The 18,909-nt window shown below is 43.7% G+C and overlaps 1 long non-coding RNA gene across 1 annotated transcript; it reads right to left on the minus strand.

The window, feature by feature from the left end:
• Positions 1-1,926: 1,926 nt before the first annotated feature.
• LOC115657840 lies at positions 1,927-18,347 on the minus strand. Its single transcript, XR_004002071.1, has 3 exons — positions 17,501-18,347; positions 8,882-8,975; positions 1,927-2,443 (listed from the first exon to the last, which is right to left on the minus strand). It is a non-coding gene; the product is annotated as an uncharacterized LOC115657840 (long non-coding RNA).
• Between the last annotated feature and the right edge of the window lie 562 nt (positions 18,348-18,909).

The following is an 18,909-nucleotide window of genomic DNA, read 5'->3' on the forward strand; positions in this document are numbered from 1 at the left end:
GCAATGCTCCACTGATCCCAATAGCATTTACAAAATAAAGCTCAATCACATTCCCCAAAAGAAAAATAATATTTAAATAACATGAAAGTGGTGACACCAAGGGGGTACTGGTCGGGGCTGAGAACATCTGGACCTCAAATTCATGGACAATGAAGACCGGGGTTCCCAAGGGTGCCAGATGTTTTAGAGTTTTTGCTGCTGTGTACTTAATTTCTGACAAAAATAAAGATTTGTTTTGTTTTTGGAAGGAAAGGATTGTAAGAGCTTTCAGACCCTGATCCAAAGCCCATTGCAATCAAAGGGGGTGTTTTACTAACTGCACTGAGCTTTGGATCAGGCCCACCGTAGGACAAAGTATCAGTGATGAAAAGTGTCTTTGGAAACACAGAAATTAAAGGGATGCTGTCAACTTAATTAAGACCCCAAATGTAATGTTGGGGAGTGGGGGAATCTAAAGCCTTACTTTCTACAGTGGTTTTAACTTTGCTTGTAATCCTTTCTGTTTGCTTTGAGCATTTGTCACTGGTGTCCAAGACCCAAAGCTCATAGGATGGAATGTGTTCATGAGCATACATGTGTGTGCATGCATATGGACACAGCATGCAAGGAACAGCCACCACAGAAGTAGCTACCTGAACAGAGTTCTGAGTCTCTCAAGTGCTCAACAACCAGACGGCAGGCCCTTTCGGCAGCTGCCACCATGATGCCCCACAGTGAGATGAAGGGAAGAAGAAAATGCTGCCTGAACCCCTCCATGGTGACGTGAAGCAGCTGTTTCCAGGGCCTCTGCAGGGGAGGAGGAGAAAACCAGTGGAATCCCCTGCAGTGGCAGAGAAAGAACCCCACATCTGTTCCTCCAAAGTCACCTCTTCGTGGAGGGGCGGGTCAGCCAGCCACTCCACCAAAGACCTCTTCAGCTATAGCTGGGGGACAATTTCCCTTCCCTACTTGCTGCTGCTGCCAAAGGAAAAGATTTTGGAGTATCCCCAAAACTTAAGATGGGAATTGATCAGGGATGGTCACTTGCTGTGGGAAGGGAGCGAGCATGTGTGGCAATTGGTCAAACCATGCAAGGAAAGCAGTAGAAAGGGACATTGGAAAATACAAGAGTTTTGTCTTAAGTTTATTTTAATTTTGGAGGGGTTGGGAAGGAAAAAGTTACTGACCGGGCCTTGATTCAGCAAAGCACTTAAGCATGTGCTTAATTTAAAGCATGGTTCTATGGATTTCAATATATGCTTAAAGTTAAGCATGCACGCAAGTGCTGAATCAGGGCTCGAAGGGTAAATGGGAGTAGGGGTGAAATACTGGACCAAATCTAACACTGATGCAACTCCACTGCTTGTACCAAGGCTGAGTTTGACCCACAGGGTATAAATGTGAGGATTTTTTATTTAAAAATATTTAATAGTGATATAACATTAAACAAATTTATTTACTAACATTCTCATTGCAGCATTTTATGCTTATGTACTACAATGATAAGTGCCGTATAAATGCTTAAATAGCTCATTCTGCATATTCTTACTGCCATAAAACACTGTTCCTTCAAGAGATGGAAAGAAAAGTAGCTTCCAAACCAAGAGTAATAGAATTCTGCATTTGAAGATCACATGGCTCCCAGGGCAATGTATATGCGTTGATATGAACTGGCTGTGATCAGAATACTAACAATAACAATTTCACTTTAGACCAGGGATTCTCAGGACAAATTTTTCAGTGGCGTCAGAGTGCGGCCACCAACTTGAGCTCTCACACTTTTTCCTAAAATACTTAATTAGCTTTAGAAAACCAAATAAATATGCACATATACATGTCCAAATCATAATTTATTTATTGCTAGTTAGTAAGTCTGTTGTGAAAAGTGGTATTAACAAACATACAAGTTTCACTTTTCACAGCAGATTTACTCAGCCCTGGCAAGCCTGGGGACAAATTAAGCCCTGGATGGAGGGCAAGGGGAGGAAGTAGGGGGTTGGAAGAGATGGGGGTGGGGCACTGGAGCCTGAAGCCCTGCAACCAGAGCGTGGGGCCTGCCACCGCGCAGCCAGAGCCCAGGGCTGGAGTCTGAAGCCCCGCAGCCAGATCCTGCCTCCCCGCCACCCAAGGCTGAAGCCCAAAGCCTGTCCCCACCGTTGCTGGGAAGATGGGAAACCCACCGGCTGCCTGCTCCTCCACCTTTGTGCCCTGGGTGTCTCCAAAGGAGGGCAGGGCCCAACCTCTGCTGGTGGCCCCAGCAGCCAACATCAAGGTGGTGCATCCAGACATAAGAAGGAGGGGTCGCTGCCTTGCTTTCGCTCCTCCAATCACAGCCAAGAGGCTGTGGCCACAAGAAAAGCTCCTGGTGGTCACATTTGAGAAACACTGCTTTAGACCAAGCTCTCCTGGGCAGGATCTTTATGTTCTTGCATTTAGCAGTACAGCCCCACACACATATGTAACACTGTAGAAATAAAGAGTAATTCTCATTAGTATCAGCAAAAACTGTTGTAATGCTAATGAAAGACAAATTAGCGAACAGATTTTATTTTAATTTTGCACTGATTTCTTTAGTTATAAAGTGAAACATAAAACAGTTATTTCAAATTATGGTTCTGAAGCTGACAGTGCCTCTTTATTTTACAAACACAGGGGTCATTCTGTTCCTTGTCTTGTTTCTGGAATGCATCATATGCAAACATATTCCTCTAATTAAGAAAGAGCATGATCTAATGAGAGAATTATCTAATGTACTGGGTTCGGGGATGAGAGCCAGGAATTTCTGATTTCTACTCCTTGATCTGACATGGTCAATGGCCAAACCTTCCCCGTCTTAGTTTCCTCATTTGCAAAATGGCAATAATAATACATACTCCACCTTCCTACCTGACAGAGGTGCTGTGTAGATCAGTTACTATTTGTTCAGTGCTTTGACCATGTGAAATGATACAAAAATGAAGTGTAATTATTTTATCAAATGATAGAAAAAAAATCTTTAAATTTCCATGTAACTTTATATGAAAATTATTTGCTTCAGGGAAGTTGTGTATTGCACCCTATAGAATTTTTAGTACTTTCAAGAACTATATTGTGTGATAACTTCATGTTTTAACCTTGTCATTAACTGGTTTCTTAAGCCATGTCATTTGGTGTTAATAATGCAAGCAATATTGTTTAATACTTTGATGCTGCTTGACACATTATTGCTCTGGCCTGTGAAATGGGAGTGCTTTTTAATACTTCTTCCTCTTTCTAAAATATTATTATTTAATTTATTACAAAAGTTTTATAAAAACCAACTCTTTCAGAACACATCACTTCTAGATAAAATAAAATTATAACGGTCTTTAAAAATCACTGCAGTGACCTAAACCTCTGAAGTAAGACTTTCCCGAGCTCTGGTATTTGGGAAAAGTACTGTCGTTTATTATACTACAATATCCCTCTGTAACAACTGTACATAGTACAGCTTGAAATAGTATAACTGACGTGTCATCATAGTGGAATGTAGCATTTGTTTATAAGGGACTGTTCTAGGCAGAAGCTCTGCAGTGAATCAGGGGAAGTGACAGAGCAGTTTTAGACATAATATTGTTTTCCTTATTCAGATAAAGCCCTATGTTCAATGTGAAAAGAAAATGACCTCTGTGGTTCTTTACTTCTGTCATATGGCCAACAGGAGCAGAGGTTGGAGCAGTGTTTTGTTCAGAGGGGAGCCAGTGTCCGTTATGCTCTGAGAAGCACCAGTTGCACCCTGGCTATGGCTGTCATCTGAGAGGTGGCAGATCCCCATTCAAATACCTTCCCATAGAACACCGGGTAGACTTGAACCAGTGGTCTGCCACATCCTAGGTGAGTGCTCTAACCACCAGGCTAAAAAGAAAGCTGCCTTCTTCCCTCTCCCCTGGCTGTTCTGTGTGGAGTTAGGTGGTATCTGCGCTTCCCTATCAGACTGGGCCCTGCATGCAAGTTCAGCAGAGGCGCACCTATCTTTCACCACTTTGTGGCTCTCTAGCAGAGATAAGTGCCTCCTTGCAGCCTGGGCTTAGGCACTTATCTCTGTCAGAGGGGATGGGCTTAGCACACCCCTCTCATTGGCATCTTCTATTGGCCAGCTTAGGCAGCTCCCCACCTAGATTTCTGGCTTTTGTGGATCTCATTTTAACACTCCCCCCACCCCACCCCCCACCATTCACTGTAGAGGAACCTAGGGGTCTAACTCAGGCTTTGTGGAGTACAGTGCTGTTCCTGTCATTTTCTAAGCACCTAAGTCCCTTTGTGGATCCAGGCTTTATCTTTTTGTTGTTGTTGTTGTTGTTGTTGTTGTTTTTGGAAAGGAGAAGCTTCGATGGATACAGGGTGCAAAGCAGGGGAATCCATAAGGGAGTTAACGTTCATGGGTAATTAAAGTCTTCATAAAAACCTATGTAAGCCTCACAAAACCGTGGTCCTCCCTTGCTGAGAGAATATGGGCCCAGGCTAACAATAAGAAGAAAGAAGCCTCATTTCATCAATGACTGGCTGAGCCCACACACAGATTTTGGATCCAAAGAGCTGAAGTTCATAGCCAAGATTTGGTTTCAAGCTCATTTCTAATTTTCATATATCAAACAATGCTGGCCAGTACTTCATTTGCCAGCTATCTAAGCAGCTTCAATGAAATGCTGCAGCCCCTAGTCTTTTCTGAACAACACCAACTTTCTATAACTAAGGAATGGTGGGACTCCACTCATAGCCCATCATGCCTCTTTATAAGAGGGCACCAATGTACACAGATCTGTATCTGTTGCCTCTATAGCATTCCTAATCCCAGCCACCACATTAGGGAGAGAGAGAAACTAGTACTAAGGCTAAACCCAGGACTCCAGCATGGCAGTGCAAAGCCATATCAGAGGTATAGGGCTAACCATGCATTCTCACATTTTAGTTTCTAGGCAGCCTTTTCTTGAAAACGCCACCACAATATGCTCCTGCAAAAGCTTGAGAAGGGTCTCAACTACTGTAGCTAATTATAAATCTTCTTTGGGAACAGAAAGGCTGTTGTATCCTTCAGACCCATTGTTCTGACCTCATTTATTTCTTCAAGACAGGTGTCAATGGCACCACAGTCTGTCAGTGCTGATTTCACACTGCACCTGACATTTTTATCTTCTTTCTAATAGCTTGGCAGTTCTTTGGGTTTTATCTATGTTTTGAATGGACATAAGGAGCTAATGATTTTTATGAGAACATGCAGTAAAGTAATTCCAAGACAAAGACATTGTACTTAGCAATTGTCCTAAAAAGATGCTCTGTTATACAGTTAATTATACACAGCAATGAACGTACAGTGCCTGTGGACAAGGGTCTTCTGAAAAGTACGTTATTTTTATTATGCTCATTTGTTTTAGATGTCTTGTTCTATATCTTCAATAATAGCACCATTATTATTAATCAATCCAAAATGTCAATTACCTAACTGATGAAGTAGATTGGTTATAAAAGTATCTTTTTTCCAGGTGTTGCAGATTACCAGCAACTTTTTCTTTACCTTCGCAAGTAGTTTCAGTAAATACTTGGGTTGTCTACTTCAAAACAACTGTTTGTGCATGAGCCTTAGTTTCTGTTAAGTCTTTATACAGATACATGTTTTTGTTTGAAGTTTCATATGTATTTTTAAAGACAGCAATAAGCTTCATGTCTAAATCCTTAAACTTTAGAATAGTTTAAACCACTTAACTGTAGACCTTTTTAAAACTATCAAGGTCTACCCCACTTAACGTCATGTGGCTCTTTCCATACCCACACTGACCCACGTCATCGCCTTTATGGCATTGTTCAGTGATAAAGATTGCTTTTCCCAGATGCCCTTGACTAGATACTATCTCTTCCTCCACTTCTGGTCTCCTTTCCCGAAGCTGGTCTCCTTTCCCGGTTTGCTCTCTCGTTCCCCGAACCGCCGAGCAAGTGGTTCTCCTTCCCTGCGGTTTGCAGGGTGGCTCCGGGAACGAGAGAGCAAACCGCGGCAAAGCTGGTCTCCTTTCCCGGTTTGCTCTCTCGTTCCCCGAACCGCCGAGCAAGCGGTTCTCCTTCCCTGCGGTTTGCAGGGTGGCTCCGGGAACGAGAGAGCAAACCGCGGCAAAGCTGGTCTCCTTTCCCGGTTTGCTCTCTCGTTCCCCGAACCGCCGAGCAAGCGGTTCTCCTTACCTGCTTGCTCGGGGTTCCGGGAACGAGAGAGCAAACCGGGAAAGGAGATCAGCTTGATTACCAGAGGCTTCCTCCTTCCACGGAGGTCAAGAAAAGCGCTGGTAAGTGTTTACATTGGATTACCAGCGCTGGATCACCAGCGCTGGATCCTCTACACCCGAGACAAAACGGGAGTACGGCCTGCGCTGCAAACAGGGAGTTGCAGCGCTGGTGATGCCCTGCAGATGTGTACACCTTCAAAGTTGCAGCGCTGTAACTCCCTCACCAGCGCTGCAACTTTCTGATGTAGACAAGCAGTCTCCTCCAAGATTAGAATTCAGTTTCTTTCACTTCAAAGTGCCTCAACACAGTTATCTAAATTTAACAATCTTCACATCTAATACAGAAGGAAAGCACAAAATGAAAACCAGCTAATAAAACTATGTTTAGTGAGTCCCTAGGAAAAGTGCACTCAGCTGGCCCCAAAACTTAGTTATAGAGTATTGGTTACGTAGGATGAAATCCTTATATGGTAGAAAGACCTTTTAGTGGCTTGCAGCTGAATTCCTGTTTACGCTTCCAAAGGTTTGTGAGATGCATGGGAGCAGTTCATACAGAGCTATGTTTTCAGGTGGCTTATGTATGGTTAGGGTGACCAGATGTCCAGATGTTTTTAAAGGGACAGTCTCATTTTTGGGGACTTTTTCTTATATAGGCTCCTATTACCCCCCGTCCCGTTTTTTCACAGTTGCTATCTGGTCACTCTATGTATGGTTCATGTTTTGAAGGTAATCACTGAAACTGCAAGGGTAAGAGACGTCTGTAAAGTCTTAAATTCTAGCACTTCACACATAAGAGGTGACTGTTCCAGGGTAGTTTGCTGTGATTTATTACAGGAAACACATTTTAATTGTCTTCCCCTCCCAAAAACCCACAATTTGGTAACCTAAACTGATTAACTTCTTACATTGCCTTTCTCAAACCAGTTTGGTTTGACTTGAGCATGTTCTCCCAGTCACAACAGGTATCAATAACAAGCAAGACTCAGTGCAGAATGTGATCATACCTAAATACAAGTGGGCTGATTTACAGAAGTGTTTAATACAAACAATTTCCATCAAAAAACACGGGAATAGGAGTGCTCAACAACTTTGAAAAATCAGACTCCTTTTATTTAGGTGCCTAACTATGGATGTTGGAGCCTGATTTAAATTTAAAAATTTTGGCCTTAGCCTGGTCTACACTTAAGTGTTAGATTGACCCAGCTACATCACTCAGGGTGTGAAAAATTCACACTCCTGAGTGATGCAGTTAAACTGACCTAATCCTTGATGTAGACAGTGATAAGTCAACAGAAGAATTCTTCCATCTACCTAGCTACAGCCTCTTGGGGAAGTGGATTACCAGGTAGCAAATGTGAAAAATCAGGATGGGGTGGGGGGTAATAGGAGCCTATATAAGAAAAAGACCCCAAAATTGGGACTGTCCCTATAAAATCAGGACATCTAGTGACCCTATGACAGGAGAATTCCTCCCATTGGTGTAGGCAGTGTCTACACTGAAGCACTAAAGCTGTGCCGCTCAGCCCTGAAGCTGTGCTGCTGTAGCACTTCAGGTGTTGACAAGTCTCTCACCCTTGCAGTTGCAGTGATTGCATTCAGAACATGCACCATTTTGTGAGATTTGGCAGATTTTCTATAAAATTTAGTCTAGCATCAATGTAGGCAGATTATAATAAAATAATAAACTGTTGTGAATAAGCTTTTACCTCTTATTAAAATATAAGAGCTGGGTCAGGTAGGATAGGAAACAAATTTATAATTCCCCACAGAAATTCTGTAGATTGGAGGGAGGGGAAACCCTGCAGATTTCTCTAAAATTACCTGCAAATGTCCATCTGCCTTAGCTCTGACTCAGCTTCAGTCATTATCTAGGCAGCTCTAGGCCAATATTTACTGTACACAATAGAAAAAGCTGTAGTGGGACAGAACTGGAACCGGACAGGGAAGGATAACTAATACGGTGAAATGCTTCTCTGGATTGTTTTGGTTTAACTTAACCTTTGTGGGGGACTGCAGAGGGGTATGTCAATCTGCAGAGAATGCAGCTCTATTGCAGACCATAAGATGGCGCTAGAAGAGTGCTTTGTACATAGCGAAACCAATTTAAAATGTCTAATCAAGGAACGTGGAACTGTTTCTTGTCTCTGCCTACACAAGCCATATTTGCTTTGCCTGTTCCTCAGGGCTTGTTTACTAAACTCATCAAAAATGTTTTGAAATGGTTTGTTCATTATATTTTAATTCAGCTAAGATTAGCATGCATCACATAGAAAACTGAATTACTTTCCAGGCAACGTTGGATGAAAACTTGTGGGTTATGTACTCTATGATGTTTTAGTACTGTTTGTATTAATAGTTATGACAATTGTTCAATATTGGGGTTAAGTTATGTCCTCTTGGACATTTTCACACGCTTTGCCCTAAAGGCGGAAAAAGCTGACAGACTCTCGTGTGAAATTGAGTTCCAGCCCGAGTCACTGGGGAACTGTGGTGCCCTGGTGCTTGTAAAAAGGATTCCATGACTGTTAGCTGTCGCTGTCCATCTGAGAGGCAATCGAGTGCGGTTCCTTTGCATGGCAATAGACCGAGACCAGCATTGTCAAGGAGGGCAGCCATATACCATCTAATCGAACTTATCTGTCCAGTATCCTGCACAGCCAGAGTCACCAACTTACCTGGGTCCAGATCCAGTCTGATCCTGTGTTTTTCTCGCCTCGGTCCAAAATCGGTCATCAGGCAATTTGAGGTCTGGGGCCCTCTGAACACCAGCTATGAAAGAAACAGCATTTTCTCATCATCTGCCCAGAAGCCTCTGACAGAGTAGAGTATTGGAAAATTTTTGTTTCCTTTATTTTACTTTGTTACCAGGGGAGGGATATTTGGGGCCCGAGTTTAATACCCATGGGGCAACCACAACTGTTTGTTATCTTTTAATGGTTAATAGTTTTCCCCTTTTCTATCTTTGTTGCTATTCCCAAATAAACTGTTTGTGTTTTCAAAGAGCTTTGTTTCTCTCCTCTTCTTTCCCTGCAGACACACCTACATAGGTGGGAGGAGTGGGCCAGATAGACACTTCACAGGTCACAGATGACAGACCCTTGGTGCAGGTGAAAAAGACCTGCCTACTGTAATTGAAGGTTTCTCCCTTTTATTTCACCATCTCTTTTATCCCTATTACAGCAGAAACACAGGAAAATGTATTTTTTTAATTTAATTCATTATTATCACTGCCTTCTACACACTCTACTTGTATGCCTTTAACTATACCAGCATAGTTAAAGGAAGTACAACTCCTCAGGTGTGGACACAGTTATAACAGTAGAACTTATCTCTGTGTGGGATCTGAGAACAGCCAGTATAACTGCCCACACTTGGGGTTGTACTGGTATGCTTATATCCTTTTTTTTTTTAAATCAGACCTCTAACAACATAGTTATACTAGTACAAAAACTGAGTATAAACAGGTCTACTTCATTCAAAGATGGTAATTACTCTGGATTGGAACTTTCATGACTTTGAAGCTGTGAATCTTTAGCTAGATAAAATGGAGTTATTTCTTATACATACATAATAAATAAAAAAAATCCTATTTTTAATTGTTATTAATAACCACCAGGATGATGCACTACACCCCAAAATTATTAGAAGGTGGAAAAAAATTTAAAATACTTTTCTAAACTTCAAAGACAATCATTCAAGTGAGATTAATGAGGAAAAAGAAGCATGAGGTCTAGTGGCTAGGGGAGGGTCCTGGGGTTGGAGTCAAGATCCCAAGGTTCAAGTCCTGACTGCCACTGACTTCCTGTGTGATCTTGGGCAAGTCTCTGCCCCTTGCTGAGGCACCTCTCCTCAGTTTATCTGCCTTGTCTAGTTAGACTGTAAACCCTTGAAGGCAGGCACTGTAGCTTACTACTGGTATGCAAAGTGTTCAGACAATGGGGCTCTGATCTTAGTTGGGGCTTCTAGATTCTACCATAATATAAACAAATAATAAAACATTGTGTGGGGGATGGGTAATAAACATGGGGCACCAGTGGTCAGACTAAGATAATACCCCCGCCATTTCTATATTTGACTAATGTACAGAATCTTTATTAATGTCTATGTGTATAGCAGCTGATCCTGAAAATTAGAGACTTTTCCTGTATGAATGGTGGCTCTCAATGTAGTTCAGATGAGAAGGCTAGTAGTCTCCAAGATTCAAAAGCCACTTATGGGCTGGCTGGGAAAGGAGTAAAAGCACAGTGTGTACCTCCCTCCCTTCCTTCAAAGGTGCTGAAAGCATCTGCCTGCTGTTTAGGTAGGAGATCACCTGAGTTAACTTAACACACCGGTGTCCAAGGCACTCAGCTCTGAAGTAGTTGGTGCTAGCCCAGTAATATGTTTATCTGAGGCCTTTGGCAGTTATTTGAGCTGTCTTTTATTAGCTCAGTCTAGAAGCGCAGGTTTGCCAACAGAAATGAGACTGTTCCTGATCAGGGCCAGCTCCAGCTTTTTTGCCGCCCCAAGCGGCAAAGCAGAAAAAAAAAAAAAAGAAGATAAAGCTGTGATTGGCAGCACTTCGGCAGCACCTCTACCGCTCCGCTTCATTCTTCATTCTTCGGTGGCAATTTGGTGGCAGGTCCTTCCCTCTGAGAGGGGCTGAGGGATCCGCCGCTGAATTGCTGCCAAAGACCCGGATGTGCCGCCCCTTTCCATTGGCCGCCCCAAGCACTTGCTTCCTTCACTGGTGCATGGAGCCGACCCTGTTCCTGCTCACATAAAGAAGCTGCAAACAAGGACAGGATCCCTAGAAACACAGGCAGTTCAATGGCAGGGCTGACAACTTTTCATACTGGACCTGTCTGTCATATTGTAAATACTGTAAATCCCTAAAGCAGGCACACATGCCTCCAAATGATAGTCCTTCTGATGAGGCTCTCTGTATGTCAGCAGTCTGAAGGCTAATAATAGAGCAAGGCTCTGGAACTTGCCCAGTCTCTTGACACAGTAGGAAACGAGTTGTCAGCCCTCACTACTGGAAGCACACATTCCATTAGTGCATCAAAAATGTCAGGAACAACAGAGGAAGCAGCATAGAAATCCACGCTGAGTGTTTCCTGTTTCATTTTAAAATTCCATATTTATTCTTTCTGCAGATTCTAGGTAAGTTCTCTATGTGCTGTAAGTCCTAATAGTATATCTCATTAAATGGACTTTTGGACTGGTGTTTACAATTAGGGTCTGGCAACAGGAAATCATTATTCCCTGTGTGGAATAGTTAATAGGGGTTGTTAAATAGGTGAAGTGTTGTCCAGTGGTTAGAGCAGGGAATTAGGAGTCGGGACTCCTTCTATTGTCCAACACTTTCACCACTGTGGCAGCAGAATAAGGCCTCTGGATTCTGTCACTAGCTGTGCTAAGTCTACTTTAGGAAATCTATCCACTTCTCACAACAGGCAAAGCTGATGCAGCGCTGAAAACAGATAAGTGCAAGTATAGATGGGACCCCACTATGTTCAGAACCATTTCAGAAACTGTGATTGAGCCTATAATGCTAAATACAGTTTAGGCCTATCTATACTTACAGTTGCACCACAGTTAGTAGCAGTACAGCTGCACCACTTGCTAACATGCTTGTCATCAGTTGGCTAGTGGTTTTTAGCAAGTCACTTAAACTCCTGGGCCTTGTACACTAAGCTGTGGCCTACACTACAAATTTAGGTCCGTATAAATATGTCACTCTGGGGTCCACACCCCTGATCAATACAGCTATACCTACCTAACTCCCGGTATAGCAAATGCTATGTCAAGGGGAGGGCTTCTGTTGTCATAGCTACTGCCTCTCAGGGATGTGGAGTACCTATGCTAGGAGGTAGAATCTTCACTAAGTGCTACAGTGGTGCAGCTGCACTGCTGCAGCACTTTCAGTGTAGACAAGCCCTAAGGTTTTTCTTATGAACCATCACTGCACTACCATCATTTTATCTTCACTGATGACAATGCTAGTGGAGACAGGGTTCCAGACAGCTGCGGCATTTTAAGCACCACATTACAGTAACTCCTCATTTAAAGTCATCCCTGTTAATGTTGTTTCTTTGTTATGTTGTTGATCAATTAGAGACAATGCTCATTTAAAGTTGCACAATGCTCCCTTATAACGTTGTTTGGCAGCCACCTGCTTTGTCCACTGCTGGCAGAAAGAGCAGCCCGTTGCAGCTGGCTGGTGGGGGTTTGGAACCAGGGTGGGCGAGCAGCCCCCCATCAGTTCCCTGTTCCTCTAATTTCCCTGTGCTGCAGTAGGGTGACCAGATGTCCCGATTTTATACGGACAGTCCTGATATTTGGGTCTTTTTCTTATATAGGCTCCTATTACCCCCCAACCCCCTGTCCCGATTTTTCATATTTGCTGTCTGGTCACCCTATGCGGCAGCTGCCCAGCAGGCTACCAATTGCCAGCTGTTCAGCTGTCCCTCCCCACACTGCCATGTGCTGCTCCTGCCCTCTGCCTTGGAGCTGTTCCCAGGAGCTTCCTGCTTGCTGTGCAAGGAGGGGCAAGGGGGGGGCTAATGTCAGGGTGTACCCTCCCCCTGTTCCCACACCTCACTTACCCCACCTCCATAGAGCAAGGGGGACACACGATGGAGGGAGCTTGCTGATAGCAGCTGCTGTCTCAGCTTGCTGATCTACTTAAAAAGGCAATGTACTTAGAGTGGGGTCAGTGTACTTAAGGGGGCAATGCGCATCTCTCTCTCCCTCTCTTGGACACAGGGAGTGCATATCTGTCTGCCATGCTGTCTCCCCTCCCTCCATTTGTGCTGCCTTGTAGAGTCTGAGGCTACATTAACAACCTGTTAACCCTTGAGGGCTCAGCCGAGTGCTAGTTCATCATTTAGCAGTAAGGCATTCCCTGGGAAATATCCCACCCTCTGACTTCACCACCTCAATCAAGCTTCACAGTCATCATTGCTGTGTACAGTATTAAATTATTTGTTTAAAACTTATACTGTGTGTGTGTGCAGGCGTATATAAATAGTCTTTTGTCTGGTGAAAAAAATTTCCCTGGAACCTAACCCCCCCATTTACATTAATTCTTATGGGGAAATTGGATTTGCTTAACATCATTTCACTTAAAGTCGCATTTTTTAGGAACATAACTACAACGTTAAGTGAGGAGTTACGGTATCTAATCCAGCTCGGGGCAAGTCTGCAGAACATGATGCTTCAAATGCTGATGGTCACTAGTTCTCCTGCACTTACCAGAGGTGCTGACTTTCTGAGTTCTCAGGGGGTGCTTGACCCCAGCTCTGCCTCAGACCCCGCCCAAACTCCACCTCTTCCCCCAAGCTCTCACCCCTGCTCTGCCTCTTTCCCACCCCACCTCTTCCTGCCCCATTCCGCCCCCACCTCCTGCCCCCCACTGAACAGCCAGTTGTGGCAAGTGGGATCTGGGACGCTGGGAGGGAAGGGGAGGCGCTGATTGGTGGGGCCCACTGGTGGACGTGGAGCACCCACTATATTTTCCCCATAGGTGCTCCAGCCCCACAGCACCTATGGAGTCGGCACCTATGGCTCTTACTACCAGTAGCAGAACTGAAACAGTAGTACAACGGCAGGAGATTTTAGAAAACAAATCCTTATAGAGACAATGTCCATGTTACCTCATTTTTGGCCTGCCCTAAGCAGCAAATTGCAGTATAGTCTGTTTCATCAGACAAATTTAAGACATGGAGGTTTTGCCACAAGAGACTGAATACAGGAGAAAAAATTCACTCTCATAGAAGCACAACTTGGATCTTAACCAAGATCCCAGAGAAAAAGGTCAGAGTTCTCCCACTCTGTACATTTATGGTATTACTCTCCTATACTGGGCTTTCCTGAGAAACAGACTCCCACTGGGCAGAGCAAAGTGGTGTAAAGGTTTAGCAAAAGTTCAATTTCATAGCAGAGTTTCTGCTATTTTCCCATGGAAGAAACAAATACAGATGAGAGCAAATGAGAACACAAGAGCAAGACACAGCGAGTGGGACAGAAAGCTCTTTTACAAACTATTTTCCTGTTGTGATTTGTGGAGGAAAACACACCCAAACAACAAAACAGGACAAACAACATAAAAGAGGCCAGAACTGCCAGCTACAGGCCCTTGTTCTCTTTCTTGCTTCCAGAAGAAGGATAGCAAGTTACAGAATTGCCAAAGTTAACCACCGAAAACATCATTAACCAGGCCCCAAAAAATCAGGAAGGTGGAATAATAGTCATGAGATGTTTTAAAAACCAACAACTCGGGTTCTTTTTATTTTCCTGTTGGGTTTTAAGCTCCAGGGTTCACATTTTCAAGGTTTGCTCTGCAACCATAAGGGCCTGAAACCTTTTATTTTTTTTAAGTGAAAGCTGAGATTTGTTTGCCCTGTTGTGGTAGCCATGTTGGTCCCAGGCTGTAAGAGAGATAAGGTGGGTGAGGCAATATCTTTTATTGGACAACTTCTGTTGCTGAGAGAGGCAAACTTTTGAACCACACAGAGTTCTTCTTCAGGCTGAGATTTTTATGTATTAACATAACTTCAGGAGCTTGGGCTTTAAGAAAAACATCAAGTGTTGTGAGATGCCTAATAAAATTGAAAGCTGACAAGTTATGTAGATATACGACAAAGACAAAAGTGATAAAGTTACATGACAGCCTCATTCTGATCCTTGATGTAGGGGGACTGTTGCCCCCTTACTAACATTCAGTGGGGGTGTTTTAGTTGGCTAGCTCCCAGTACTAAAAGATTGGGGAGAGGCCAATGTTCCAGGTAAGCCTCGGCCTCTGAGCCTGATTGACAGGACGGGCAGGCTAATCAGGGAGTCAGGAGGTCAGGGGGGTCCCATCTTCCATGGGAGCTGGAATTGCCTGACTCAGACAGAGTGGGGCCGAGCTAAGGAGAAAGCAGGGGCCCAAGCTGAGCTGGGGAGCAGAGCCATGCCAGATCCAGGGGAGCCAGAAAAGCAGCTCAGGAAGTAGGTCAGAGTTGGGAACAGAACCAGAGACACGGCCCAGGGAGACAACAGATCCTTTGCTGGGAGCAGAGCCGCAGCCACAGAGCCAGGTGTGGTGAGCAACTGGGGCCAGCCAAGGGGGGACCTTGGGCAAAGGGCCCAGTGCGGAAAGATACCCCCAGCCAAGGGTCCTTGCAGGCCAGGCTGGGAGGGGGATCTTAACCCAATGCGGGGCTGATGCTGTGAAGAACGGTCCCACCATCCAAAGCCCGGAGGTGTGTGGCCACCACTATTACAAGTGTCCAACCCGGGGCATCCCTGCAGTACAGCCAGGGCCTGAGGAGGAGACCTGGGATCTATAAGGAACAGACTATGAAGTGCCCTGATGTCCAGAGACACTGTTTGTAATGTTCCCTCCCACAGAGCAGGGTAATGTGTTTCCCTTTAACCTTTCTCATTTTTCCTTATTCTTTTTTTAAATTAATTTAAATTAAACAACTTGTATTTGCTTTGAACTGTATGTAATGATCGGCGGGTCAGGAAAGCATCCAGTGCAGAGAGAGCATCCCGGAGTGGGGACACCTAGCCCCTGTCCCAGGTGACCACAGCAAGGTTGGGAGTTGAGCCCCCCAGGAATCCTGGGCCCAGCCTTGTTCAGGCTGCAAGGACTCTGCCAGACAGGAGAGTGCAAGGGGAGTCCTCTAGGGCAGGGAAGCCTCTGGGAAAAGGAAGTGGGAGCAAGGACTCAGATCATTTCGCTAGCCCACTTCACCGGGGTAGTGCAGAAGTCAGGAAAGTTCCCCACAATAGTGGGACCATTCCCCTGCTTACACTGAGACAACATTTCCCCCACCACCACACTCACATAACAGCAATGTGGGATCCTTGATTTAGATTAAATGCAAAAGTACTACTTTTGCCTAACATACCCCTGTCCCCTGATCACAACTTTATTTTACCTTGTGCTTCCTTCCACGTTGCCCCTTACACTTGGAACACCTATTCTCATCCCCCAAGCACCCTCTTGCTGATTTGTAGCACTCCTCAAAAGTCAGCTCATTAAGCCATCCTTCCTACCCTATGCTCATTATCACCCCTTTCTTGAGCCATTGTCCTATGGTTGTCTAATTTATATTACAAGCTCCTCAGTGCAAGAAACATACTTTCTTATCCAGATAAAGTACTCTTATCATTCCTTTACACACCCCCACACTCCTATATTAAAAGAACATTACAGTTGCAAAGTCAAGCACTCAAAAATTAGGACATGCCAGAATTAAGGTTGCATATTCAACCCACTTATGCATATGTACTAGTATACAATTGTTAGTTACGTGATCATGTACTATTTTTTCCACCAGACTCTTTCCTCATTCAGTGCCCAGGATGGATGGGGCTCACTGAACAAGCTGTGATTCAATATTTTGTTTTATCCTCATTGTTCAATGGGTGGCCCCAGGGCATGTTTACTGCACACTGTTCAAATGCTGCTGTGAAGACAGAATTATTAACTTCCTTCTGGAAATGTCTATGGTGCTCATCACTGTGGTATATCAGGTCTTCAAAAACATCAATAATTTATTGTCACAACACCTCTGTGAAGTGATATTGTTATTCTGAGAGACAGAGATTAACATCAGATGTCCACTAATTTGGGGTGTTTGAATTGAGGGCCTGACTTGTCAGAGCACTTAGCAATATACAGCATTTAAATGTTCAAAGCACAGCTCCCATAGATTTCAATTGCAGCTGTGAGTGAACAACACTTTTGCAGATCCGGAACACACAATTAGTGGCCACCTATGAAAGGTCTGGTGTAAGTGACTTGCCCTGCATCACACAGCAACTCTGTGACACAGATAGGGATAGAATCCAGTTCTCCAGGGCAGTATTGAATTGCCTTAACCATGAGACCCTCCTTCTCTTCCTGTGATCCCATCTCACTCACTACGCACCTTCCAACTACTGCAACAAATGAGGCAAGAATCCTACAGACAACCAGCCTCCTTGACTACACAACTCTGATTCAAACCCAGGGCATGTCTCCTGTGGCAGCATGGTGCCTCACTGAAGTCACCAGAGCATCAATTAGGCACAGAAGCCTATTGCACAGCTATCACTGCAGAGCCAAAGCCTCAGTATGTCCTGGGTCCAGTGTTTTCCCCAGGTATTGAAGGTGGGGGGGAAGGCTGTTTGAATTTACAGGGGGCTGAGGGCCCAGGGTGAAACGGTGAGGGTGAAGGTAGGCTGTATGTCACCATAGAAAAAACCGAAGACAAAATGTTTGACAGAATACTCATGTTTTAAAATCATCACATAAATTAAAGTTGGCTACTCACGTCTTGTATGAAGCCATACATCTACAGCCTTCTTGGCTTCTTGTTGCAATTTTGCACAACTCTGTTTATGAACTTCTCAATGCAATGCATTCATCTTCGGTGGCTTCTCATATGTCCAGTCCTTCCAGTCCTTCAACTGATATGCTCTTTAGTTCAGTCACATGACCAGGCAGTAGGCGACTTCTGTCAGAACATAAAATTCTATTCAATGAGAAAAAGAACACTCACCTGTAGCTGTTGGGAGTAGCAAGGAATGAATTCCTACTTCTTTCATCCCAGGAAACATAGCACAAAGATCGGGTCAAGCCACTAGTTATGATAAAAAAGAAGTTGAAGTAAAATCTTCATTCATTTGTCATATGATATTCCACTCTGTGTTCAAATTCTCCACTCAACTGTCAGTGTTTTATAAGGCAGGCATCTGTAAAAGCTACGTACAGATTGAGCAGAATCCAGAAGTCGCTGTTGTAGATTTGTAAGAATCAAGTCTGTGTACTTTTTCAGATGGCTTAACAAATACTTCTTGTCCTCTTCACTTAAGGAGTCAATGTAAGTACTTTAATTAGTCAACTTTTGGACTGAAATCTTTGCTTCTTCCAGTATGTTCTTAACAGATATCTCTCTGATTGATCAAAGCGTAGATTCTATTGCTGGACAAAGATCTACTACTGTTGTAACAGATGCCTGGATGGCTTTATTTAACCACCCAAGTGATTTCAACAGTAGATTTACAAGAGAGAGAATGGCGATTATCTTCTCTGAATGTAGCAGCAAAAGTACCAGCCTCACTATTTAGATCCATCCCATCTCAGCAGATGCTTTCCAAAGCCAGTAATAATGGTTGCAATAATTTTAAGACAACAGCCAAGGATTGCTCATGAGAAAGCCGGCAGGTTTTCCCAGGTTGGACTAATTTGAACTTCAGTCCCACTGTATCTTCTATTTTTTTCCAAGACATCAGTCTTTTTGAACTCTTGCAAATAAATAAATAAATAAATAAATAAAATACAATGAAGACATTAAATGAACGGCTTTTTTAAATGTCTCATGAAGATTCTGCAGCCCATAGTAGCAGTAGCTGGAGTAGATGGCCTCTGCAGTGTGTACAGGAGCGATTAGGGTTATCCTTTTCTCTGAGCAAAACTTGTACTCCACTATGTCTTCCAGAGAAGTTTGTAGCTCCATCAACTGTACAACCAGCCATCTCTTTGGGGTTCAATTTACAAGCATTTAAGTCTTCTAAGTTGTCACAGATGTAGCTTATGTGGCTTCTATAACCTGAACATCTAGAATGCATCTACTAGCCTACCACTGACATCAAGATAACATCCATAAAGACTTAATACTTGATGCCTATTTGCATTGGTGCATTCATGAGTCATGTATGCACATTTTCTGAATGTGGTGAG

Source organism: Gopherus evgoodei, chromosome 1 (genome assembly GCF_007399415.2).
Source record: "Gopherus evgoodei ecotype Sinaloan lineage chromosome 1, rGopEvg1_v1.p, whole genome shotgun sequence".
NCBI lineage: Eukaryota > Metazoa > Chordata > Testudines > Testudinidae > Gopherus > Gopherus evgoodei.